The sequence below is a fragment of the Suricata suricatta genome, chromosome 7, assembly GCF_006229205.1.
Source record: "Suricata suricatta isolate VVHF042 chromosome 7, meerkat_22Aug2017_6uvM2_HiC, whole genome shotgun sequence".
NCBI lineage: Eukaryota > Metazoa > Chordata > Mammalia > Carnivora > Herpestidae > Suricata > Suricata suricatta.
Genome location: NC_043706.1, coordinates 62382060 through 62401292, shown reverse-complemented (window position 1 = coordinate 62401292; position 19233 = coordinate 62382060). Strand labels below are relative to the sequence as shown.

General features: G+C 36.1%; 1 long non-coding RNA gene across 1 annotated transcript in view; it reads right to left on the bottom strand.

Moving 5' to 3' along the window:
• Positions 1–210: 210 nt before the first annotated feature.
• LOC115295916 overlaps positions 211–19233 on the bottom strand; it is a 34233-nt gene continuing 15210 nt past the window's right edge. Inside the window, exon 3 of the long non-coding RNA XR_003910626.1 lies at positions 211–312. This is a non-coding gene — a long non-coding RNA (uncharacterized LOC115295916). The remainder of the gene's footprint in view (positions 313–19233) is intronic.

Sequence of the window (19233 nt, the reverse complement as noted above, 5' to 3'; positions counted from 1 at the left end):
ATATAAGATTGTGTCATAATAAGAAATAAAATATAAGTAACATGGGAAAATACAGAGATATTTTAGTGTAAAAAAAGCTGTGCACAAATACATAATTTTTTATGAGGCAAATAATTTTTTTCTTAAACTCTTCCTGTAATGACAATGATCTGATATCATAGGAAAAGAAAAAGCCTCAAATTGTTAATTCCATTAAGTAAACTGTAGAAGTAAATTTGAAATCATCACACTTTATTTAAAGCTGGTAGAGTGAGTCGTACACTTCAGCAGGATGGAATCCTCTGCATGTAGCTTTTATTTGTCACAGCAAATCTGTAAATAAGCAGAGGCAACCATCAGCAAGTTCATGAAGTCCATGGATTTTTGTCTTCAGAGGTTCAAGGCTCCGATTTCTAACTTTTTTTTTTTTTTTTAAGTTTATTTATTTATTTTGAGAAAGAGACAGAATGAGCAGGGGAAGGGCAGAGAGAGGGAGACAGAATCCCAAGCAGGGCCTGCATTGTCAGCGTGGAGCCTGCCTGTGAGATCATGACCTGGTCAAAATCAAGATTGGACACCTGACCAACTGAGCCACCCAGGTGCCCCTCTAACTTGTTTCTTATTTATATCACAAGCACTTATATAGCATGAACTATGTGCCAGGAACTAAGTGATTTTCAGTGACAATGGTGGTGGTGCTGGTGGTAGTAATGATAATGGCTACTGTTTTGGATATAATGCTTCATTTGATCTCCTTAACAGCCTAATGAAGTAGGCAGTAACATTTTCTCATTTTCAGATAAAGATACTAAAATTTAAATATGTTATGTCACCTGCCAACAATGACAGCTGGGAAGTACTAAAAGCGATGTGCAAAACTAGATCTGTCTGATAATACTAATTTCAATCATATATATGAGAAGACAAAGTAAAAACATATAGGATAAAGGGCACTTAAATTATATATTATGTAAGGCCAATCTTGGAAGTAAACTGGAATTAGCCATTTGGGGGTAGTTTGTGTTTGAGGAAGAGAGAGCAGAGAGATGTGGGATACTGGAGTTTCCAAGCTTTGTGAGGACAGTTGAGGCCCTACCCCATTTAGCCACTGGGGTCTGTTCTCAGGACTGTTTGGTTTAGCTCAAGGTTGCCCAGCTTTCCTCCCCTCCCTCACATTTCCCTTTCTGAGACCAGGTCAAACTTCTGTCCCTGTCTCATTATGGTAAGGCTCCATGTATGAGTTTTCTATTGCTGTTGTAACAAATTACCACTCAATGGCTCAAAATAACAGACATATATTCTATTATAGTGCTAACGGTCAGAAATCTAAATGGGATGCACTTGGCTAAAATCAGCGTCAGCAAGCTGTGTTCCTTCTGGAGCCACCAGCGAAGAATGTTTCCTTTCTTCTGGTTTCTAGGGGCCACCTGCATTCCCTGATCCATGGTTCTACCTGAGTCTGACATTTGCTTCCACTGTCACATCTTTTCTTACTCTTCTACCTTCCTCCTTCTCTTATATGGACCCTTGTGATGACATTAGATTTACCCAGATAATTCAGAATAATATCTTGGTCTCAAAAGCCTTAACTGCCAAAGTCATTCTGCCATGAAAGGTAATATATTCACAGATTTTGGAGATCAAGAAGTTCATGTCTTTAGGTCATTATTCTGTCTACCACATTCTTTCTTAGTGGGTTTCTTAGTTTTTGCTTTTGGACACAGTTGACATTTTATTGGAAATGTAGTAATACTTCCAAGAACATCCTGGGTCATTCTCCTATTTCCGACTCTTGGTTATGCTGTTTTAGTCAAGTGTACTCCAATAAGTTTGCATTTAAATGCTCTTGATTGATGGCTTTTTAAAGGATGACTTCTCTAAAAAAATGTTTGTGTCTCTTGATGTATTACCCTGGAAAAATCAAATCCATGCTTAATCACCAGCAAAATGACTTTAGTTAGGTTAAAGTTGTAAGTCAAACAAATATATTTTGTCTTGTGATCAATCATTTTTAGATTTAGCACAACCATACTGCAACTGAAATACTCACCAAAAAAAAAAAGTACAAGAAGATATTATGTGTATTCCAACTGAAGAGAGGAGAGAAATTCTTCACACCCTAAAATGCACATATATATTAAAATCAAGGTCACTAACCACACATCCAGGTGTATAAGAGGTGTGTGAGCATTCAGCCAAGTCCTGCCATCAACTCTGTACACTGGATAATGGGACACATCTGAAGCTTCTTAGTCAAATTATCGGAAGACATGTGCATGTTCTTGATAGGTAAAAGTTCGGTGGTAGAAATGGAGTTTAAGAGTCCAATGTGAGGGTGCTTGGGTGACTCAGTCAGTGAAGTGTCCGACTTCAACTCATGTCATGATCTCATGGTTAATGAGTTTGAGCCCCATGTCGGGCTCTGTGCTGACAGCTCAGAGCCTGGAACCTGCTTCAGATTCTGTGTCTCCCTCTCTCTCTGCCCCTCCCCCACTTACACTCTGTCTCTGTCTCTGTCTCTCTCTCTCTCTCTCTCTCTCTCTTTCTCTCTCTCTCTCTCAAAAATAAACATTAAAAAATGTTTAAAAAAGAGTCCAATGTGGAATGAAGTATTGATGTATGTAACATGGGTGAACCTCAGAATCATTAGGCTTAATGAAAGAAGCTAGTCACTAAAGAACACATACTGTATGGTTCTGTTTATGTGAAATGTTTTAAAAAGGCAAATCTGTAGAGATAGATAGTATATTAGAGTTTCTTAAGGCAAGGAATGGGAATGGGGAATGACTATAAATGATCACAAGAATTCTTTTTGAAGTAATGGAAATGTTCTAAAATTAGGTTGTGGCAATGGTTGCCCAGCTCTGTAAATATACTAAAAATCATTGAATTGTACATGTAAAATGGGTACATTTCAAAATATGCAAAATTATACCTCAATAAAGCTATTAACAATGGAAAGTTTAATATGTTACCTGCATACCCAACATTTATTTCGAAAAACATTTCATCAAAAAAATCTAATATACAATGATATTTGGTCTTATATATTCTATAATGGAGTTATAGAGATATAAGCAGCTCAGTATTTGACAACAGGGATTAATTACATATTATGGTAAAATTATGTGATAATTTGCTGTGTAGAAAACGATGAAATCACATTTGGAAGACCAATGAAATGAGAAAATGCTCATGGAATGTTGCCAAATGAAAAAAAACAGTTTTGAGAATCTCTATGTTTTATGACCCCAAGCTTTTAAATGATGTAATTACAATATATTTGTGTCCACAACAGCATGAATTGTTAACCCCTTAGATTGTTTCCATTACTCCTCTCAATGATCTAGACAGCAGGAAGAACCTGTTGTTGTGACTATTACAACTGTTCTAATTCTAAACAAATTGACACAAGTGATCAAAAGAAAACACCTTGCCATTTCCTAGCACAAAATCTTCTAACAGCAGCAGTGAGTAGAACAGATGAAAATATGTGAATTTTTAATTGCTAGGGTTATTGGCCCTGGTTGAGACAAACCACTGGGAGAAACAAATGCCCACCATATTGAGAAGTTCCCTTTCATGCAGGTCTAGTTAAATCAATTTGTACACAACAAAAAATCCTTCCCCAAAGATCTCTTACTCCAACTATAGCACAGATTCTTCTCTGCCAGCCACGATGTTGTTTGCTTCTACCATTTGTTTCATTTGCAACCGTTTGTTTTGTTTTGTTTTTATTTTCCCATTAAACATTATTATAGTATACTAGCTCCATTGTTAGAAGCACGAGAAGTAGGACATGAATGTTTTAGTCACTCCAGACACTTAATTCTACTCAAATCCTTCAAAGTATGATCTTAGCCCCACTCTCCTTATTTCTTCATAAGTTCTAATTAACCTATGCATTTCTGTTTTAAAGTTACTAACTTCTCTCACGTAATTTGAACAAATTAACCTTGATCACTTACCCTGCTCCAAAGCACCAGATTCCCCATCTGACTAACAGTGCTTTCCCAATTTATTTGCATAAAAATTACTAGAAATAAAATTTAAAATTTAATAGTGGTTACCTCTGGATGACAGGACTACAAATGGTTTTTATTTGTTATTTATACTGCTTTTATATGTCCAATAAATTTGCCTTATTTTACAACTTCTAAAACTATGTTTTCCATTTATAATTTAAACAGGAATGCCAATTCATTTCTTACCCATATTTCTTGTGCTTCTCAACATTCAAAAGAAATCTACAATCAATAATGGTCTAGTACATAGTTTCTTAATCCCAACACTCTTGAAATGTTGGGCTGTATAATTCTTTCTTGTGGGGGTTGCCCGGTACATTGTAGATTGTTTAGCAGCACCCCTGGCTACCATATGCTGGCAGCATCCTTCACTTGTGACAATTACACATATCTCCAGACATTGTCAGGTACTTCCTGGGGAATGCAGATAAACCCATCTGGGGAGGGGACAAAAATCACCTCTGGTCGAGAACCACTGTTCTAATGGTTTCTTCTATGTCCCTTCTACACCATTTTCATTGTTTATTTTTCTTCCTTTAGTTTCACCCTGGATGTGGGATGTGGAATCCTCTGAGAAGAACCTGGAGTCCCTAGAAGGTAGATGTCCTTGTGGGCCCCTTGTTGTGATCTTCCAGAAGCCTAAGAACTTGCAAAGAACTATCTGGGTAAATATTCAGAGCATAGGAAACATTCATAACTAGGTGTCTCCTGCAAATAATTGGGCTACACTTGGTCAATGATGAGGATTAAATTATATCAATAATGTCAAAAATCAGGAATGCGGTTCTTGTTGCAAACGACAAGTCAGACAATTCACTAAATCTGTAAAATATATATAATTTATATAATATATGCATATATAATACACACACACATATATATAAAATACCATAAACTAGGTGGCTTACAAACAACAGTAACTTATTTCTGACAGTTCACAGACAGATTTTAGCACCTTCTTCCTTTGTCCTTGCATTTTCTTCCTCTGTTGTTTACCCCCATTCATTTGGCCCTACAGTAGACAAGGCAAAGGAGCTCTCTGAAGTTTCTTTTATAAGAGCACTAATAATCTCACTAATTCCATTCATAAAGGCACAGTTCTAATGGCCAGATCACCTCCCAAAGCCTCTACCTCCTAATATTGTCACCTTGAGGGTTAGCATTTCTACATATGAATTTTGAAGGGACACACACACATTCAGACTATTGCCAGTACTTATCCTTAAAATCAATTCCTATGTCCTTGGCTTCTTTTAGACAATGGTCTTTCCATTCCTTTTTCATATGAAAATTATTACTTTAAGGTTCTAAGGTTATTATGAATTTTAGGGCAATTAATGGATAACTTTTATTTGTTATTTGGGCATTCGATTAATAACAATATTTTTTCTTGCCAAATATAAATAACAGGTTTGTTCACTCAGATGCATGAATCATAAAAAATAAAATGCTTATAAATTTAGTTTTAGCAGTTTTAAAACTCAATTGCTTGCTAAATCAATAATTCACAGTACATCTGTAATAATCATTGCATAATGAGCCACAAAAAAATCTGTCTTCAGTTATGCACTGATTTTAAAAATACTTTCAGCATCCAATAATACAAATGTTAGGCTAAATTCACTTCCTTTGTAAATACAGAAATACCAGATGCTTTCTTTAACTAAACAAAAGCATAAAACTTGAATAATTTATCACACGAGGCACCTAATTTTCATAGTTATATTTGAGTATTGCAAAATGATAATGATGACTTCAGATCTACTATTTTCTCTGCCCAACACATCCTTCCCCCTTGTCTCTGGCTGGCAAAATCTCTCTTCAAGATGCACCTTTAATTCTCTTCTTCCTTTGAAGTGAATTTCTCCGTGACTCCCTGGAATAGTTAGTGGTTCCCTCTGAAATTCCTACAGCTTTTTGTAGCTATAGTAACTCTTAATATACTGTATTTGTACATTTTCTTCCTCTGTTGTTTACCCCCATTCATTTGGCCCTACAATGTATCAGAGGGCAGAGATCTGGAATGTTTTCATCTCTTTCATCTCATTTATTAAACACCAAATTTGGTGCAGGCACCATGCTAGTGGCTAGATATATGGAAAAAAGTTTCTACCTATAAATTGCTTACCATTCAGGAAAGAGATAGAAAAACAAGTATAATACAACCAAAAAAGGGCCATGATGCAGTGGACAATAGGATGTATGGGGGCATACAGGTTGAGCATCTCCTTCTAGACAGGGATTCAGGGAAGGCTTACTGAAAGGAGCAGCATCTGGATTGAGGTTTGACAAATAAGGAAGCATTATCTGAACTGGGAGAGAGAGTGACTACAAAGAAAAATTATGTTGGACTCATGGACAAGGGCCAGAGGTAGGTGTTTTATGCACGAAGTGCTGAGTATGGGGAGCTGTGCTGGTGGTTGCGGACCTCTGCTTCATCTGTGCCTCCTGATTCCTTGTATCCTTACAATTATTAGCAAGTTTTATGAGGTATAAGAGCTCTGATTCATGTGAGTCTGATTTGACAATGTGATTGTGTTATTTCAAAATTGAAGACAGGCGGGTAATAATTGGTTTAGAGATTTAGTACATGCTGGAGGCGAACACTGAGGAAGTTACTGTTCAATAAGAGAGGAGGTGAAGATAATCCCGCAAAAGTAATTCATGAGACGAGAAAAGCTATGAAGTTATACAGTAACTCTTGTGGGAATAGGAAATGGATTGACTGGAGATATGCTTGACTGGACAAGCCTGGCTGAAGTTACATAGGGTGTCTGGACCCCCACTCTGTACTGCGTTTTCTCCAATGGTACTATGCAGCCTGTATACAGGAACAGAAAAGAGAGATGATTGTACTGATCTAAGGTGTATCACATCAGTGTAGCATACCTGTATTCTGTAAAGATAACAACCAAGAAAACAGTGAGTATTGACAGACATTAAAAACCAAAGTTTAAGGGCACCTGGGTGGCTCAGTCTGTTAACCATGTAATTTTGTCTCGGGTCATGATCTCACAGTTTGTGGGTTTGAGCCCCGCATTGGACTCTGTGCTGACTGCTCAGAGCCTGGAGCCTGCTTCGAATTCTGTGTCTCCCTCTCTCTCAGCCTCATCCCTGCTCATTCTCTCTCTCTCTTTCAAAAATAAACATAAAAAACTAAAAGAAAAAAAAGTCCACTCTATTCCTTTCATTTACCACTCCCTTCCTCCAGTCCACTAATATGAAATATAAACACAGATTGATGCTTATGAAGAAACAATTCTATCTTTAATATACAGTGATCAATATTCCTATCATTTATGAGAAGATTAGCCAATGAACTTCTTCATTGAAAGGAAACAATGACTTTAAAGGTCACTGTAAGTATGGGTGGATCTCCTCATAAATAATAGATGCATTCCCCCAAATCATGAGCAAACTTAAGGTTTATCAGGAAAAACCTTAATTCATCAGAAATGCCTACTATTGAATACCCTCCTATTTGAAAATAGGTTGACAAGCATTGTTTTTAAAGATCCAGATAGTAAAAACTTTAGGCTTTGCAGGCCCTATTATCTCTGTTGCAACTACTTAATTATGCCCTTGTATCAAGAAAACAGCATAGACAAAATATAAATGAGTGGACATGGCTATATTCCAATAAAACTTTATTAATAAAAACAGATGTTAGGCTGGATTTAGATTACAGGTGGTGGTTTACTAACCCCTGATCTAAGCTAATTTTATTTCTTTATTTTCTGTAAAATAAGTAGTCACATTCTAATTTACTCTTAAATAAATCTTTATGTTGTTTGCTTAAATTAAGACCTACCTGTATTTTTAAGTAATGTATTTCTCCAAGTAATTACAGAATTAAAAAACAGAGATGGCATAATTCAGTAACACATAATGAACAGAAATGTTCATAGTTAATCATTAGCAAAATGCTTTTCTGAATCCCTAAAATTATATCTGGAAGGCCTATACAATAACAATTAGCAGATATAATAAATTTGAAATGACTAGGTTTCCAGATGGAATACTACTTCTCAGATCTATAGAGAAATGTTTTGTGGAAGAATCATAATTACAGATATAGTGTATAACATTCCCCCAATTTTTAGGGAAATGGTCCTTAGCATATAATGACAGCTTGAATATGCTCCTTCACAGAAGAAACTAGAAGTTATTATGCTTTACAGTTAGCTGCCATAGTTTTTGTATCTTATGTGGGAATAATTTAAATAACAATTCAATGATAGTTATATTATTGTAATTTTAAAAATTGTTTATTAGTATGCTTTATCTTGATTTATTCTATGATAGTCAGAGCAAGGGTAACCAAATGTCAAGGCAGGAGAGGGGCTGATTCCTTCAAAAGATGATACAACCCCAGTTCCAGCAAGCCTAGTGCTGAAGGGTATGTGTGAGGTCCTTGGGGAGTCTTCTCATAGAGGCAATGCAAGTCACAGATCCCTGGAAGCAAAACAGAAGCTCCCTGGGACTATAGTCATCATCAGCTTGGGAGAGGCTGAGGGTGAGAAAAGAGACTCCTTGGGGAAGGCTTTAGGAGGCAATATTCTCAGAAGAAAACATACCTGAGACTCAAATATCTAAACACATGCCCTGAAGTCCTAGCTGAGAGGTTAACTGTTCTAAGACCCCAGCCACACATTGCCCTAATGCCAAACTGTTTTCCTTAAATTGTATCTTCATGGAATTTAATGTATTAAAATAATTCCTGAATTTTTCATTTCAATTATGAGCTCTTTTTTTCTCCTCTTACATGCTATACCTATAAAAAAAAGCAGGGATATAGGCATTCCCTAAAAAGAAAAACTAAGAAACACTAAGACCACATCTTACATGACAGCTGTGTTTTCTTTCTTTTGCATCTTAGCCATTTATTTCTTTTATACAGTGATATACACAATATAGTCATGGTGGTTAGGAAAAAAATACCTCCTATCATGAGATCATATGGCAGGAGCATTAGCAGGTATTACGCAATACTGTTTGAAATTATGAACTGGGCCAATATATCTGATGTCTATACTCGGCTTCTTCTCTGGTCACTAAACCACTGCCAATATAGATAAAGTGTTGCTGTTTATATGGAATGGTGATAGTTATGAGGAATCATTGTTTTAACATACTGCAAGCGTGTAAGCTTTAAGATATGGGATACTCTACAGAAAGCATTATTGTGACAATTCATTTTCAGGGAGATGGTGGGAGCCATGGTGAGTCAGTTATAAGGGACTAGAAGGTTAGGATAGACCTGTTGCAAAAGAAATCATAATGTGCTTCCATGGGATAGTGAGGGGAAAGAAAGCAGGTGGTGGCAAGGGTGGTAGGTATCTGATTTTTTAATAGCAGACACAGTGCAAAGTCATTTGTAATATTACTGATTAGGCAAAAATAATCATAGAATAAAAAGAACAATGGAAGAAAATTACCAGGTTTATTTTTAAAGATTTAAATTAATAATTCCAAATACCTAATGAGAAGATCTACTAAAAACCTACAGTTGGGGTGCCTGAGTGGCTCAGTCAGTTAAGTGTCCGACTTGGCTCAGGTCATGATCTCGAGGTTGGTGAGTTCGAGCCCCACGTCGAGTTCTGTGCTCAGAGTCTGGGGCCTACTTTGGATTCTGTGTCTCCCTGTTTCTCTGTCCCTCCCCTGCTTGTGTGCTCTCTCTCTCTCAAAAATAAATAAACATTAAAAAAATTTATAAACCTACAGCTAACATCCTAGTTAATAGTAAGAAACTAGAAACTTTTTCACTAAGATCAGGAACAAAGCAAGGATGTTCTATTTGACACTTATCTTTCAACATTGTACTGTTAGCCCTAGCTGATTAAATAAGGTAAGAAAAGGAAATACAAGACATATGGACTGAGAAGAAAGATATTAAACTCTCAGATGACATGATTGTCTATGTAGAAAATTTGAAAGAATTGCCAAAAACAAAACAAAACTAAACTAAACTAAACTAACCACCTCCTGGAACTAATGAATAGCAAGTATAGCAAAGCTCCAGAATACAGAGTTAATATACAAAAGTTAACAATTTTCCTATATACTTCATGAATCAGTAGAATTTGAAATTAAAAACACAGTACTATTTACATTAGCACCCCCAAAACTGAATTGCTTCAGTATAAATCTAACAAAATATGTGTAAGATACATATGAGGAAAATTCATTCACTACTGGTAGGAATGAAAAATGGTACAGCCACTTTGGAACACTTATTATAATAAGTATAAGTATTAGAATAATAAGTATTATAATAAGTATAATAAGTATACTCTTATTATAGGATCTAGCAATTGTGCTTTTTGGTAGTTACCCAAAATACTTGGAAACTTATGTCCTCACAAAAACAAGCATGCAAATGTTTATAGGAACTTTATTCATAATTGCCAAAATTTGGAAGCAACTAAGATGTCCTTCAGTGGGTGGATAAATTAACTGTGCACATCAAAATAATTGAATATTCAATGCTAAAAGGAAGTGAGTTATCAAGTCATGAAAAGACATGGAGGAACTTTAAATGCATATTTTTGAGTGAAAGAAGCCAGTTTGAAAAGGCTATGTGCTATATGATTCCAGCTATGTGGTATCTGGAAAAGGCAAAACTATGGAGATAGTAAAAGTATTATATGTAGTTATTGGGGGAAGGGATAAATGAATAGGCAAAGCACAGAGAGCTTTTAGGGCAGTGAAACTATGCTATGTGATACTGCAATGGTGGATGAATGTCACTATACATTTATCAAACCCATAGAATGTATACCCAGTATGAACCATAATGTAAACTATGAACTTTGAGTGATAATTCTGTGTTACTGTAGGTACATTGATTGTAACAAATGCACTACTCTGGTGTGAAATTTTGGTAGTGGGGGAGTCTGTATATACATGGGGGGAAGAGTATCTAGAAGAGCTCTGAACCTTCTCTTCAATTTGCTATAAACATAAAACTGCTGTAAATAATAAAGTCTACTTTTTAATGGGCAAAGGATTTAATGGATATTTCTCCCAGGAAGCTATACAAATAGCTAATGAGCACATGAAAAGATGCTCAACATCATTAGTCCCTGGGGAAATGCAAATCAAAACCAAGAGTTATCACTTCACACCTACTAGAATGGCCTTAATGAAAACAAAGCAAAACAAAAATGAAAAATAAATGCTGGCAGAGATGGGAAGAAACTGGAACCCTTCTGTATCGCTGGTTGGAATGTAAAATGGTGCAGAGATACTATAGAAAATAGTTTGGCAGTTCCTTAAAAAGTTCAACATAACTTACCTTATGATTGAGCAATTCTACTCCTGGATGTATATCCCAGAGAATGGAGAGTGAGGACTCAAGCAGAGAGTTCTATATCAATATTCATTGCACTATTATTCACAATAGTCAAAAGATGGTAAAAGACAAAATGTCCATGAAGAGATGAATGGAAAAAGAAAATGTGGTGTATATATAGAATGTAATATTACTCATCTGTAAAAAGGAATGAAGTTCTGATATATGCTCCAATATGGATGAACTTGAAAACATTATTGCTAAGTGAAATAAGTCAGTTACAATAGGACAAACGATGTATGATTCCATTTATAGGAAATATCTAAAATAAGCAAATTCTTAAAAATGGAAACATCAGAGATTACCAGGAACTGGGAGTAGAGGGATTATGGCTCAATGGTTATAGGGTTCTGTTTAGGGTAATAAAAAATTTTGGAAACAGATAGTGGCCATGGTTTTATAACATTATGAATATACTTAAAATAAATGAATTTATACTTAAATTATTAAAATAATAAATTTTAGGTACAAATATTTTACCACAATAAAAGTTCAAAAAATAACTGCTCATTTTGGCCTTTCAAAAGAGGGGGAAACTACTTTTCTCCCTTTCTTAAAAAGGTATATCTTATTTGAAGAAAAGTGAGTCTTTAGAAATAAATAGCTCAAGGAAAAGTTTTCTGAGAACCACAGAAAATGATTTAAAATGTTTTCATTTTTAAGTTTTTTAAATGTTTATTTCTTTTTGAGCGAGAGAGGGAGAGACAGAGTGCGAATGGGGGAGGGGCAGAGAGAGAGGGAGACACAGAATCTGAGGCAGGCTCCAGGCTCTGAGCTGTCAGCCCAGAACTGGACACAAGGCTCGAACTCACGAATCATGAGATCATGACCTGACCCAAAGTCAGACGCCTAACCAACTAAGCCACACAGGAGCCCCAAATACATTTTCAATAAAGTAGACAAAGGGGGACATTCCCAGTACAGAGACATCTCCTAAATCCTTAAGCCATTATGACTTTGAATTGCCTTCCTCTATTTGTAGAACACTTAAAAGCTCTTAAATTGCATGAAGTTCATTTTTTAATATGGCTCTGATTTTGTATATCAGGCTTTATAATTTGTGCCACTCAAGATGCTATTTATTTAATGTTTATTTATTTATTTTTGAGAAAGAAGGAGAGCCCAAGCAGGAGAGGGATAGAGACAGAGAGAGAGAGAGAGAGAGGGAGACACAGAATCTGAGCTGTCAGCCCAGAGCTGGACACAGAGCTCAAACCCACAAACTATGAGATCATGACCTGAGTTGAAGTTGGATGCTTAACTAACTGAGCCACCCAAGTGCCCTGCTAACTACTTTTTAAAAGATCAGCTGATTGCAAAAATATTTATAAAATTAAAATATCAATTTTTAATCCCTGCCCAATTTATGTAAAAAGTCACATGTGTGATACAAAATGCCTTAGCAAAGAAAGTAAAACTTAATAACCACTCAGAGACAACGTCCTTTGCCTGAGAAAAAGTTGCTTTAAAAATCAGTTTGGTATCATTTTAGATGCATTGTTTACATTTTTTCCTCTTTCATTTTCCCCCTTTTCTCTACCAGAAGTAGCCAGCTGTTTAAGTCTTCAGGAAGCTGTATGACAGGGTGAAAAGCAAAAACAGTATGTAGTCATTGACTTTTGCTTTCCAAAAGTCTAAGCTCTTAGAAGAACTGAGAACATTTTAAGATACTAAAAAAGGAGAAAGGGATTTGCAGACATAGAATGTGTAAAGAGATATGGAGAGAAAAGTTTAAAAGAAGGTTTTCCCAGTTTGATAGGTAGAAGCAAGACAGAGGTCTATGGGTCTGAAGATGGTAAGAGAGAACCCATGTCTCCCTCCCCCAAATTAACTTTTGGTTACAGGAATCTTTGCAGGAGGTCCTTGGGTCCCAGTAGATAGACAATCAGCAGAATTGAAGATGAGAGATGGGTACAGAAGCCATTTATAGACACCTGCTGGACCCAAGATGGAGGACTAGGTACTGTCTCTTGGCCCACTCCCCATCAAAGTCTTGGTACTGTATGAGACCTAGAATTATCCCTACAGGGACAAATGTTCAATTTTCTGCAAGTTCTGTAATACGGTAGCTTGGGTTCAGGTATTAATTTGAGTTTTGAAAAAGTAAAAAGTGACTTGCACAGCTCAATTGGTAGACAGTGATTTATGCTCCACCACAAAAAGCAAACACATGCATGCCCTACTTAATTACAAAGCTGAGTAATTGCTTAGGTGGTGAATCCAATATATTAGTGCCTGCCATGTGTGCAATAATCTTTTCAATAGAAATATATAGCACATGGCAGGAATAATAAATTCTACGTGATTTTACGTGGCTATGGACGTTATAGTATGATGTCACAATCACAACTTATTTCAGAGTAATTTAAGGTCTCTAGCAATAAAACATTTTTTCTTTCATTCATTCAACAGATATTTATTGAGTACTGCTGTGTAACTACTACTAGAATGACCTTAATGAAAACAAAGCAAAACAAAGATGAAAAATAAATGCTGGCAGAGATGGGAAGAAACTGGAACCCTTCTGTATCGCTGGTTGGAATGTAAAATGGTGCAGAGATACTACAGAAAATAGTTTGGCAGTTCCTTAAAAAGTTCAACATAACTTACCTTATGATTGAGCAATCACATCTAGGTTTGGGAATATCTAGTAAATAAAACAGACAGATAGCCCGACCAAGTAGAGGAAGAAAGCTAATAAATGATAAACGTAAAAAATGCCAAGAAAAGTATACATTTAGAATGTGGTAAGTGCTACAGAAGTTACGGGAGGGAGGTTGGACAGGTTGTAATGTTAAATAGGATGGTCAAGGAGGATTCGCTGAAGAGGTGAAGGAGTTAGTAGAAGCCTGAAGGTGGCACAGGGCATCCCCAGAAAAGGACTGGCTGGAACAACGGTCCTAACTGAGCTGTGCTTGCGTATCTATGGAGCAGTGTTGTGTCTAGAGCAGAATGAGGGTAAGAACAGTGTGGTAATCAGAATAACACTTCCTCCCCAAGATGTCTATGTCCTAATTCCTGGGGCCTACAAATATATTAAGTTACATGGCAAAGGGGAATTGAAGTTGCAGATAGAATTAAGGTTGCTACTCAGCTGAACTTGAGACGGGGCATATACACTGGATTATCCAAGTGGGTCCAGTGTAATCAGGAGGGTTCTTTAAAGTGGAAGAGAGAGACAGAAGGTCAGAGTGCCGTGATGTGAGAAGGACTCAATCAGGCCTGGCTTGCTTTGAACACTGAGGAAGGGGACCATGAGCCAGGGAACGTGGGATACCACTAGTAGCTGGAAGAAGCAAAGAAATGGACTGTCCTCTCCAGCCTCTAGAAAGAATGCAGTCCCGCTGACACCTTGATTTTAGCCCCTTGAGGCCTACATCAGACTTCTGACCTAAAGAATTCTTATAGTTCTTATAGTATCTTATATAACAAATCTGTTATTTTATTTAAAAATTTTTAATGTTTGTTTATTTTTGAGACAGAGAGAGCCCGAACACGAACAGACGTGGGGCAGAGAGAGAGGGAGGCACAGAATCTGAAGCAGGCTTCAGGCTCCGAGCTGGCAGCACAGAGGTGGACGCGGGGTTGAACCCACAAACTGTGAGATCATGACCTGAGCTGAAGTCAGACACTTAACCAACTGAGCCACCCAGTCACCCCAGATCTGTTACTTTAAACCACTAATTCTGTGGTAGTTTGTTTCAGAAGCAGACAGATAATCAATACACATAATGAAAAGTGATGTGAGAGAAAAATGAGAGAGTTAGATCTTGAAGAGTCTTAAAAGGCATAGCAAGGATAAATTCCATACTAAGTGAAAAGGGGAGAGAGACGTTGTAGATATTGAACAGAGGAAGGATATGCCCTGAGAAGTTTTAAAGGATCCTCATGGCTGCTGTGTTGAGACTAGACAGAGGAGGACAAAGTAAAAGCAGAAGACCTGTGGGAGCTACTACAATGATCTAAGGAAGAGATGAAGGTGGCTCCTACCAGGAGGGTAATTTTGGAGATGGTTATAAGTTCTTGGAGACCATGTGGAGCCAATGGGATTTCCTGACAAGCTGAATGTTGGGTGAGCAAGGGGGGAGGAGACAAGAGAAGTCAAGAATGACACCCAAGTGTTTGGTTTGAACAATTAGAAGGAAAGAGATACCATTACTGAGATGGGGGAAGCTTCAAATGGAGAAGATGGTCAGGATTTCAATTTAGAACATGTTCAGTTTGAGATACTGGTCCAGTATTCAGGTGGCAATGTTGAATAAGCAGTTGGATACATGTGTAGTTAGAGTTCAGAAGAGAGGTTTGTGCTGGATATATAAATGTAGACATTAGAGGCTTAAAGACGTATTTTGATTCAAGAGGTCAGGTGATACTATCAAAGGACTGGTGTCGATAGAGAAGAGGAGAGATTCAAGGCTTGGGATTTTTGGTGTAGAATCTATTCCTAGGACTATGAATTTCTACTTGAGAAATTATCATGATGAATAATTCCTTGACTTTATTCACTTTGCACAGGAGTCTGTTCAAATTTGTGTCAATTAATCAGCTTGCCAGGTAGCAAAGGTGAAATGACAAGAGGAAACTAACATAACACCATGTCAACAGCTACAGATTTTTCAGATAGAGATTTCAAAGAACCCTGCCATTGAAAGTAATAAAGATACAGAGGCCAAGGTTTAGGCCTTTGGTTCCAAACAACTAGTGTCAACATGATTTTTGCAGGTTCCTGCCCTTTCCCTCACTTCTCTCCTGCTTCCTGTACTCCTCTAGGGGCTCTCGATCCTGTATTGATTTGCCTGTAGCTTGCATGTGATGCTTAACACTGACAGCAGTGAATTTCACTAATGTCCATGTATGAAAAGTTCGCCTGGAGAAAAACTGTCAAGGATGAACAAATTTTCCAATTTTCCAAATAATTTTATCTTAATAATGAAATTTTAGTATTTGATGGTGAATTAAAATTAATCATATATATATATTTATAGATATATAAAACCTGTGAGGAAGAGAGTAAAGTTTTATGATTGAGGATTATTATTGTAGTCACTGAAATACCAAAAATAGGTGGAAAGCCCTTGGTTTTTCTGATATTTTTGTATTATATCTTTTATACAATTTAGTAATTTTATGAATTGATTAAATTGTTAAAAATGCAATTCAAGTTGTCCTTTTTCTTTTTAATAATTACATTTATGGTCATCATATGGGAACATTTATAATTTGTAAGACAAAATTTTAAAGCATATATGTAAGGAACAGGATTTTCACTTAAAATATTCTCCAAAATAAAGTAACAGTTTATGACTAAAACATAAATTCTGGAATCACAAACTATTATGACTATACCCTACAAAACATTAATGTTTTTAAGTCAGACTTAAGGGAAATTTCTCTCTGTACCCAGTTGCTTCGATAGACATGTGAGCTTTCTTGCGTTACAATGTGACAGTAGGTCTGGTTTTAAATGCGTTAACAAGTTGTTTTGCAAAACGCACAAGTATACCTTATTGACGCTTTCATCAAACATGTTGTACAAAAAGAGAATGCTCTAGAGTAATTCAGTGTGAAGTAGGAGGATATTTAATGGCAAAGTGTTGTGAATGCATTCCAATAAATATTTATGGACACTTTATTTGAATCTCATATAATTACAATATCAAGAAATACTATTATTCTTTTGATTTTTTTCTCAACCATTTAAATATGTAAAAACCATACTTAGGTCACCAGCTGTAGAAAAACAGGTGGTGGGCTGGATTTTGCCGACCCCAGCTCTAAACATTGAACCTCAGGCCTTGGAAAAATGTCCTATTTCGTAAATCCTTTACCAATTCCTTTTCCAGCCACAGGCTGGGTCCTTTAATCAGCCTAAACCAGGCTGGCAGATTCCTGCCAAGCCAGCACCAACGTGCACTGTCACAAACATTGTTCCCTTCTAAAGAGCAATCCCTTAATATGGACAGACTTATTAGAAGAATAAGCAAAATGAAAAGAAGTGTTCTTGGCCTGCCTGTCAGTGTGAACTTATGCTAAAAGCAGTGACTAGATAGCTTTTAAACCCAAAATTAGTATAGGTCTATGCTCTCTGATTTTTTATTAGCTAAACGCAAAATGTTATTATTTTAGTTAGCTACCATTTTAACTTATTGTTTGTATCGTGTTCTTTTAAACTTTTTATTTTGCCACTTAGCATGTTAGCCACCATCCTAATTCTGTTGTGTCCAGATGTACTAAGCATGGTGTGTTTATCTTCAATTAAGTTGTTGATGAAATAGTGAATATGCAGAGCCAAAGACAGAGTTATTTGAACGCCTTAAACAAGACCATGAATCAGCTTCACAATTAATGTCCATATGTCCACAAAGTACTCATGGAGAATTTTCCAAATGCTTCAGAATACACTATATTTTCAGTATTTTAAAAAGGAAATAAGGTTAATTTCGACAATATGAGTTTCTCTTAGAAAATTCATGATGATTCCAGTGAACTCCTTTATCAGTATTCACAAGCCATCTGCCTAATAAACAGTTCTAGTATTTTACTGAGAATTTATGTTAAACTCACATTATTTCCAGCCAGAATCTCATATCTTCCTAAACTCTGAAAACTGAAAGTTTGTAAAGTTCTTATATTCTGCTGCCTCTTCCTTGATCCACAGCTCCATATAATTACTAGCATTGATTATATAATCATATCTGTAAGTAATTTCAGTACCTTGAAAATTCATCAAAGCCTGGAAAATTTGAACTTATTTAAAGAATCTAGGCACATTTTTGTTTTTAACAAAATCAGCTGATAGAATCCAAGATTATTCCAGATCTGCCTATAATTCTCAACGTTTCTTGTTGGTATCTAGTCAAACTGTCTCTTCTCTTTTAAATCTTTGCAAAACTACCTCCTCATTTCTCAGAGTGATTTCAAAATTTACAAGATCAGAACCTTTAAAGTTGTCAAGTGGTAACATGTGTTGGTGAAAATGTGGAGAAAAGGGAACCTTTGTGCACAGCTTGTGGGAATGTAAATTGTTATAGTCATTAATGGAAAACAGTATGGAGGGTTCTCAAAAAATTAAAATAGAACTACTGTATAATCCAGCAATTTCACTTCTGGGTATATATCTAAAGGAAATGAAATCAGTATCTCAAAAAGACATCTGTCCCCACCTTCCGCATGTTCATTGCAGCATTATTCATAATAATAATAGCCAATAGCCATGATATGGAAATAACCTAGGTGTCTGTCAACAAATGAATAGATAAAGAAAATGTCTCACACACACACATGCACAAACACACACACACACTGGAATATTATTCAACCACAGAAAGGAAGGAAATATTGTCATTTGTGCCAATGTAGATGAACCTAGAGAACATTTATGCTAAGTAAAAAAGCCAGACACAGAAAGACAAATGCTATATGATCTTATGTATATGTGGAATTTAAAAAAGCCAAACTCATAGAACCAGAGAGTAGAATGGTGGTTACAAAGGGTAGTGGGTGGGGAAAATGGGGAAATGTTGGTCAAAGTATACAAAGTTTCAGTTACGCAGAATGAATAAATTCTGGGGATGTAGTTTATAGTATAGTGACTATAGTTAACAACACTGTATTGTCTTCTTGAAATTTGTTGGGAGAGTAGATCTTAAATGTTCTCATCACACACAAAAAATGGTAAGTATGTGAGGTGATGGATGTGTTAATTAACTTGATTGTAATAATCATTTACAAATGTATATGTAGATTAAGTCAGTATACTGTACACCCTTAAAAAAGTAAAAGTAAATAAATAAAACAACAATTTTCTTTCCTTCAATATACTCTGTCAAATATAAAATAAGCCATAAAGAAAATTTCTCATTTTAGTAAAATTAT